This window comes from Notamacropus eugenii, chromosome 5 (assembly GCF_028372415.1).
Source record: "Notamacropus eugenii isolate mMacEug1 chromosome 5, mMacEug1.pri_v2, whole genome shotgun sequence".
In the NCBI taxonomy this organism is placed as follows: Eukaryota; Metazoa; Chordata; class Mammalia; order Diprotodontia; family Macropodidae; genus Notamacropus; species Notamacropus eugenii.
Genome location: NC_092876.1, coordinates 128,169,140 through 128,178,002, shown reverse-complemented (window position 1 = coordinate 128,178,002; position 8,863 = coordinate 128,169,140).

The following is an 8,863-nucleotide window of genomic DNA, read 5'->3' as shown; positions in this document are numbered from 1 at the left end:
TGCGTGTGTATATACATGTGTGTATTTAAGTATGCATAAGTATATATGAATATATATTACATATGGATATATGTGGATATACATGGAGATATATTATATATGGAGATATATATGTATGTATGTATATATATATGTATATACATATATATATATAGTTAGGGGATGCACTACTTACTTAGATCCGCGTAGTGAGAACCTAGAAGAGATGAGCAGTTTGGCACAATGAAAAGAGCACAGGATTTGGGTCAGAAGCTGTAGTGTGCTGGAGGCAACTCCTCCAAGCACATGAAAGATGATTGTTAAATGTTCAACATGAACATTTACCCTTTGGAAACTGGCAAAGGCTTCAAACCAGGACTTGGTTTATCATTCTTGCTGATCATCTGTCTAGACTTAAGAAGATGGTGAACAAAAGACCTTCAACTTAAAAGTGTGTTGTGTGTAAATTCCCCCTCCCACTCACCATCAGAGAGCTGGTTGTTAAACCTTTCCCAGCACTCCCTCAGAGAAGATATGGTAGTCCTTATTAGCTGTTCTGAGCAGCAATCATAGTCTATGTTCAAAGTTTTCTTCCACCTCTGAAATTCAGATTCTAGCATTCTCTAAATCTGGGAAAGTCTATCTTTCTAAAAGCATGGCATGAAAGATGAAATATGAGACTAGTTCCCTGCCACCCCCCAGCTTTGTAGGAATGGGAGGTCCACAAGTGCTGCACATTGCATATGCTGCCAGATTTTCTCAATGATTTGATCAGTTCTGATGAATTTTCCCCTCTTCTTTTCTTTATTTTGTCTTAACAAAATGTGATTTGTTATATGAGACGACTTTCTGGGAGGTGAAGTGGGAAGGATATGGGGAAATTGTGATGTTAAAAAAAAGCCATCAATAAAAACTTATTTTAAAAAGAATTGTTTTAGCATTCTGTAACTGTATAGGATATTATGACTCTCAAAATCTATAATTCTGAGACTCTGGGATTCCAACTTCAGAGCTTTACCAAGGCCAGCTCATAGCCCATTATTCCCACATTAAGCTCTCCTTGACTGAATAAAGCAAATGCTCAGCCCTGGATTGTCACAAGAGGGGCTGGAATAACCGACCTCTAGTGTCCCCTCCATTCTAACATACTGCTATTCTGTTTTAAGGACTATCTTTTCAGTTCTAAATCCTGTAAAATTTATGAAAATATCTCTACCCCCTTGCCCTTTCTCTCTCACTCTCCCTTCCTCTCTCTCTACTCCCTCCTCTCTTCTCTCTTTCTTTTTCCTTCCATCCCTCTCTCTTTTTCCTTCTCTCCTGCCTTCCTTCTTGTCTCTTCTCTTTCTCCCTTTTCCTCTCCCCCTCCCCCTTTCCTCCTTTCTCTCACTCTCTTGAGCTGAATGGAAAGAAGAGCAGGGTGGCCCCTTGGCTGTGGATGCTACATTTGTTTTGGCTGATGTTCAGGGTCCTGTCAAAAAGACCCTAGGGAAGACCAGAAACCCTTTGGATTGAAGGAACAAGTTTAGCCATAAAAGGGAGAGCTAGCTGGAGGGCTTATATGGATCAAGTGAAGTTTTCTTGAGGATGGGGGAGAAATGGGCACATTAGTAGGTAGGAGGGAAGCAGCCAGCAAACATAGAGTGATTGAATATTAGGGATTGGCGGTCTCAGTAAGAATGATGAATAGGGTTTGGCGTTGAAAGGTAGAAGGAAAAGAGGAATGATAACAGATTGTGACCAGATAAGGGAATTTAAGAATTCATTTATACAAAAGTGGGACATTTATGGGTGATAGAAAGATCAGGAGTATAGTTCTGTGTGTAGCTATGTTACAGAACTGGGAAAGTGAAGGAATATCAGTGTGTTTGTTGAGGTTTCCTTACATGGGGATAGAATTTGGGAAGAAGAGAAAGACTGTGAGCCAGCTACTAAATTCACTGAGGAAGGAAGGGCAGCATTCTGGAGATCAGTGGATAACAGCTAGCAGAATTTTGATTGGATAGTAGATATGGATTGAGTGAATTTCAAAGGAGGAAAGGTTACTAAGTGAAGGGGGTAGAGGGAAAGACTGGAGGTGACCTTGAGGAGCAAAGAATATCCCAACTCCCCCTTCTCAACTGGTGAGTTAGGGATGGGGAATGAGTGAAAGTGTGATCAGTACTAGAAAGGGATGCCAAGATGGTTGTATACCATCAGGATGGAGGTCCCAATGAGGACAAGAAAACAACAAGAAAAAGAGGATAAAATTTAAAATGAAAACAAGTTTATTTAGGGAGCTTCCAGAGACCAAAGTTCAATGGAAAGGGTAGATTTAGATGGAGACATTGCGGGGTTGGGTTGAGGGAAATGGAAATAAGGGAACAGGTAGAGGGAGGATGAAGAAAAGGATTTGTATAGTGATAGCAAGGTTTCAGGATCACAGGGATGAGGAGAATATGACCAGATAGGAATTTGTTAATTATTGAAGAATGCATTCAGGAGGGTTATTCACATTGCTAGGGGTTTGGCCTTGGGTGATATCCTCTTGGTGTTTGGCAGTTCAGGGGAGAGAGCCACTTGGGGAAACCGAGGACAGTATTTCTGTCCTATCCCTACAGAACATTCTATCTTATCCGTGGCAGACCAAACCAGGAGATAGGCAAACGAAGCAGAAAGGAATAGGGTCTCTTTGCCCCTGCAGGTAGAAAAGGTCCCCTGCAAATAGGAGACCTGGCACATGATGAAAGGGCATCTGTCTGATTCCCTGCCAATGGGAAGAAGCCATGCCAGGAGACTGGTGAGGATGGAAGGGTATCTCCTTGGTCCCATATTACTTTCAAGGACACTACTCTCCTCTTACTTATCCTTCCCAACTGCCAACTGAGTTGGTTTGGGACAGGTAGAGTTGGAGGGTATGGTAGGCAGGACAACCAGGTAGAGACATGCAACAGACAGTTAGAGATGCCGGACGCGTGGGCAGAGGTCAGCAGCAAAGTTCTGGATCTGGAAATCGCTATCAAGGGGGTAAAGGGAGATGTGGGGATGGATGAAGCCATGAAAGGAGAGAGTACCGAGAAAGCAGATAGAACTTTGAGCAAATGCTTACTGCTGAGAGCCCGAGAGAGGAGCCCAAAATGGAGACCGAGGAAGTGGTGGAAAAGAATGACTGGGGATGCATTCCACAGCTCCTACCCAGGAGGCCACCTTCTTTGTTAGGGCTGGTTCAGGAATGACAATCATGATAGAGGTGTTTATACATTCTGAGCAAGCCCTCACCAGAAAGCTCGTGGGGGCTCAATATTGAGATGAACATAAAAAAAAAATTTAAACATATAAAGACTTTAAAATTTATAGAACTCTTTATATGTAAATTATTTCATTTGAATCTCACGACAACCCTGTCAGGTGGGCATTACTCATATTTTTGGCTCCATTTTACTAAGAAGGTGCAGAGAATTGATTGGCATACCTATAGTCACACACTGAGTGTCAAAGACAGGATTTAAATACAGCTTTCCCTGACTCCCCATCTAGCACTATGTACTATGCCATATGGCCGACATGTTACCTGCCCACTGTAGGCTTGTTCCAGCCTTGGATCAGAGAAATTAGAACTGAAAGGAACCTTGGACCCCTTCTGGTCCACCCCCTCCTCATCCCATTGTACAGACAGGAAAACTGAGGCCCAGAAGAGGGAAGGGATTTGCCCAAGATAATAGAGATAGGAAGTAGCAGAGCCCAGATTCTCAGACTGCTAATTGGATGCTCTTCCATTATCCCAAAGCTGGATAGGACTGCGTCCAAGCTACTTATTAAAAGCTCACCCATCTTTCAAGGCCCACCTCCAGTAGCTAGTTTAATTGGAATGCAGGGTATGTGAAGGGGAGTAGTATGAGATAAGGACAGGAAGGTTGGAGCCAGACTGGGAACTGCCAAGGCTGCTGAAGGGAGTGCAGGGGTTTTCACAGGGATGCCCCAGCCCCATGCACTTCCTTGGCCCTATTGTGAACCCTCTCTCTCTGGAGGAGAGGAGCCCCAGTCTTAGCCACAGCCTCTCTGGAGCTGAGATTGGAGAAGTCCTCACCCCTTGACCCTCATGGTTGCCATTGGAGCAGGCGGCACTTTCTCTGTTCTCTCTCATCACATGCCAACTGCCTTTTTTTTTTTTTTTGTAGTCTGGATCTGTGATTGATGTGAGAACCTTGTGGGCAGGGACAGTGTTTTTACCTTCCTTCGTAACCCCACTACTTAGCACAGCTTAATAATGCCCATTGCCTGACTGTGTGATTTCTGTTCCTGTGTAGACAACTCCCAGTGAGGAAAATCCATCTGCCAGTGTAGGTGAGCATCAGTGTCCAGTTTATAGTCTCAGACAGTTCCCCAGGGCACTGAAAAGGTCACTCAGCCAGTATGATGAAAGGCAAGACTTGAACCCAGGTCACTTTGCCCCTGACACCAAAAAGAAAGTCTTTAACCCCAAAGTTCTTGGAATTGTCAAGTCATTTGATGTCCGGAATAGATAGAGTTTTATTGGTGGAAATGATACTGAAGAAATGCATTACCATCCACTTTGCCATGATACTCTTAGGTGCAGCAGATCTTTCCATCTAACTTGCAGATGAAGTTTCTTACATTTGTTGCCTCTGAAATGAAAATGTGAGCTCTCTGAGGTCAGAGGCTGTCTTATTTTTTTATTTGTATCCCTAGGGCTTAGTACTATGCTTTACACATAGTGTGCACTTAAGAAATGCTTCATACATACATCAAGATCCTTTGCAATGCCCACCATTGCCAAGTATGATTAGGGCCGTGGCTGCAGAAGAGGGAGGAGGCACCATCATAATGCTCACCAACTCTACTGACCCAGCCTCAGTCATAAGCCTGGCCTCTCCCTGGGATTGTGATAATGTGAGCTATTGGAAGGAAGTGGCCAACTGATGCCTGGGACCAGAGGTCTCTTTCTTCACACAGCCTTGCTGACCCTCATTCCCATCTATACTGCAATCTCTTGCATTATGATCAACTGGTACTGCTCCCATCTTATGGAAACCAAAATCCCACTTCCTGATCCCCTAATTCCTGTGATTCAGAGTCACCTTCTGCCTCTCCTCACTTCTCCTTCTTGTACTCTGAACCTATCCAGTTCAGCCCTCACCTCCCCCAGGAGGCAGTGAGGTACCACAATTAGAGGACATGAGTTAAAATCCTGCTTTTGAGACTTTCTGGTTGTGTGTTTTTGGTCAAATCATTTCCTTCTTTGGGCCTCATTTTCTTCATCTGTAAAATGAGGGGACTGGACTACATGACTGCCAAGTCCCTTCAACTCTAGATTTATGATCCCATAATCCCAGCTTCAGGCATCTTCTGTCCATCTCATCTACTACAGAGGATGTCTTAGCTGAAAGCCCCCTTCCCCTCTTGTCATGCTCTTTAGGGCTGGCTAACACACCAGGTGAACTGGAGGAGTTATCACACTCATTGCTGCCACTTCCAAACCCTCTGTTGGCCGCCACCAATGGCCTCTCCTCCTTTGAGGTTCATCCTATCCATTTATATCACTGGGTAGATCCTAACTGCTGTCTTCTACCCCTCTTTCTCCTGGTGTTCAGTACTTGGTTCATTCTCCTTCTCCATCTTAACCCCTGACTTTTGATTAGTGAATGCCCCCTTGAACACTCTGGCCTCCCAGTTCGTTGATGTCCTCAGTTCTCATAGCCTCTGTCTCCACTCTACCTGAGCCACCCACAGTATATTTAAATACCACAGACCTCAATATCGTACAAAACTGTTCTATCTCCAAAACTCAAGACTGAAATTTCCGTCTGATCAGAATGTTCTCTCCTTCCATCTATCCCTCTGTCTCTCCCCTAAACCTATTTTTGACCTCACCTCAAAAGAGTCCCTTAAACCTGTTTACCTCGGTTTCCTCATCTGTAAAAAATGAGTTGGAGAAGGAGATAGCAAACCACTCCCACATCTCTGCCAAGAAAACCCCCAATAGGGTCAGGGAGAGTCAGATATGACTGAAACAACTGAACGACAAGGTCCAGCCTCTACCCTTCCCTCTTCTCCCAGTCCGTTACCCTTGCTCACATCTTAATTTCTTCCCTTCAGTTTTGACTCTGTGGTTGAAAAATTATGCATTATCTTTCATCCTTGATCCCTTTCTCTCTTATTCCACCTTATTCTGCCTCCATTCATACTCTTGTCAATCTTCAACCCTTCCCTTCACTCATACAGTCACCATCCTAGCTTGGGCCCTCATCATGTCTCACCTGGATTGTTACAGCAATGTCTTAATTAGACTTCCAATGTCTAGTTTCCTCCTCTTCAATCCATCCTCTATACAGTTGCCAAAATCATATTTCTAAAGCACAGGTCTAAGTCATTATACAAGAAACTTAAATGGTTCCCTATTACCTTTAGGATAAAATAACAACTTTGATTGGCATTTAAAATTCTTTGCAGTCTGACTCTAGCCTGTCTTTCCAGGATTATTGAATCTTAATATTCTTTTACACACTTTATGTTTCACCCAAACTACTCTATTTTTTGCTCTCTAAACTCCATGTTCCATAACCTGCCTTTATAACTTTGTATGAGTGGCTTCTGTACCTGGAAGATTCCTTCTCACCTCTGCCTCTTTTAATCCCTACCTTCCACTGTGGCTCAGCTCAAGTGCCATTGCTTACAATAAATCCCTCCTGGTTCCCTCCCCAAATGATGGAGTTAATTGGGTACATTTTGTATCTCCCAGCCAATTGTAAGTTCTTTAATGGCAGAGACTGACTTTCAGTTTGTTTTTGTGTCTCCAGGACCAAGGATAGTGTCTTGCACATGGCTAGTGATAAATCCTTGTTGACAGATTGAACTGGAGACCTGGGCTAACCCTCCAACATCTGCTTTATTTCCTCCTACTTTCCAACTTCTGGACACTACTATAGTCAGTCAGCAAGCATTAATCAGGAAGTGCTGGGAGAATGTTCCACAACTGAGCCATCTGGGTCCACTACAAATTCATGCTATCCAGCCTCACTGGGGACTTCAAGAATTCACAATTCTCAGCATCTTCCTTCATTGACTCTATCGTATTTCTTTCAACTGCTCTTTCAAATCTTCACCTCCAGCCCCCCCAAGTACTGTTGACCACTCCCTCTGTCAAGGTGTTCTCACCTTCCTTGGTTTCTTTGATATTTTTCTCTTTCCTAGTTGTTCTTCTGACCTATCTGACCACTCCTTCTCTGTCTTCTCTGCTGGTTCATCATCTGCTCCTTGACCCCTAAGAATGGGGTTACTTAGAGTGCTGAGAAAGAAGAATGAGTGGGTGGAGAAGTAGTGGTGACCAGGAGTATCTATCTTTCTAGGAATTCAGGGTAAGTTTAAGACAGTGTTTATTCTCACCCCCCCACCCCTCAGCCCATACGGGCAGACCTAAGCATATTTGTAAGACCAAAGTGAAGGAACAGAGAGGAGATTGAAGATCTGTAAGAGATAGCCAATTTATTTTCACAGGAAGGGAATGAATCTTCAGCTGCCATACTTAGTAGCTTCGAGAGTCCAAGCAATTTTCTTGACCTTTATGATCCTCAGTTTCCTCAATTGTAAAATGAGAATAAAAATTCCTTGTGCTATTTACCTCCCAGTTATAAGGGAAACATTTTATGAATCCTAAACCTTTATGAGAGGATGCATAAAAGGGGAAAGGATAGAAAGGAGAGCCAGAAAGAGCCAAAGTGTCATCTTTGATACATATTGTGTGACAGAGAACAAATCATTTAGCCCCTCAATGCCTCAGGCTGAAGCATTCTAAGATTATTGGTTGCAGAAAAGGTTTGTGGGAGTTTGCCTACACTAATGAAATTACAGGTATAGACCAAAGTGGGAGGCTGCAGCAAGAGCTCTTTATACATGCTGAGCATCATTATGGGACTAAGGAGATGATAACTAGAATGAGGTTATGGAGGAACCAAGAGATGAGCGAGTGGGTGCAGGTTATGGGTTAATGCAATAAAGAAAGAAGGCCATCTTTTCTTCTGAGATTGAAGAGCAAAAGAGGAATTCTATCCCTTTGGTGTAGAGAACAGTACTCTGCATACAATAAACACCTAATCAACAGAGAGAGAGAGATAAAGCTAGAGATGGATAGATAGATGACATATATGTAGATATAGATAGATGAATAGGTGGATAGATGGATGGATATAGATAGATGGATGACTAGGTAAATGGATAGACAGCTGGATGCATAAGGCTAGGAATGGACAGATAGATGATATAGATATAGATAAATGAATGGTATGCATAGATGGATGGATAGATGGATGCTGATTAAATTGAATTGACATAACATGAGGTTTTGGGGGCAGGGAAAGTACTCTTATTGCCCCCATCACCTCCCCAGGAGGGAAGTGTCTCATCCACAGTCCTGGTGGTCACTCGGATTTGGAATAGGAAGACCTGAGTTCAAATCCCATCTCTGATGCTTTCAAGCTGTATGACCTTGGGCAAGTCAAGTTCTTTCAACCTCAGTTTCCTCATATGTAAAAGGGGAAATATCACCTGTGGTACTTACCTCTGAGAGTGGTGGTGAAGAGTCAATGAAATAATATTGTGAAGAACATGCTAAAACAAGTTGTGTCAGTTGTCATCTTAATTTCCATAATATAGTCATGATGCAGTAAAAAGAGCCTGGAATTTGGAGTCAAAACTTGGTTCAAGATCCAATGGTGAAACTACATATCTGTGTGACCTTGGGAAAGTCAATTCTCTTCCCTGACTCAGTTTCCTCATGTGTAAAATATGGGATCACAGAAAACTAGATGAAGAGCTGTAAGTCCAAACTCCTTTGACAGCTGAGAAGACAGAGGTCCAGAGAAGTGACTCACCCAGAGCCATGTAGCTAGCA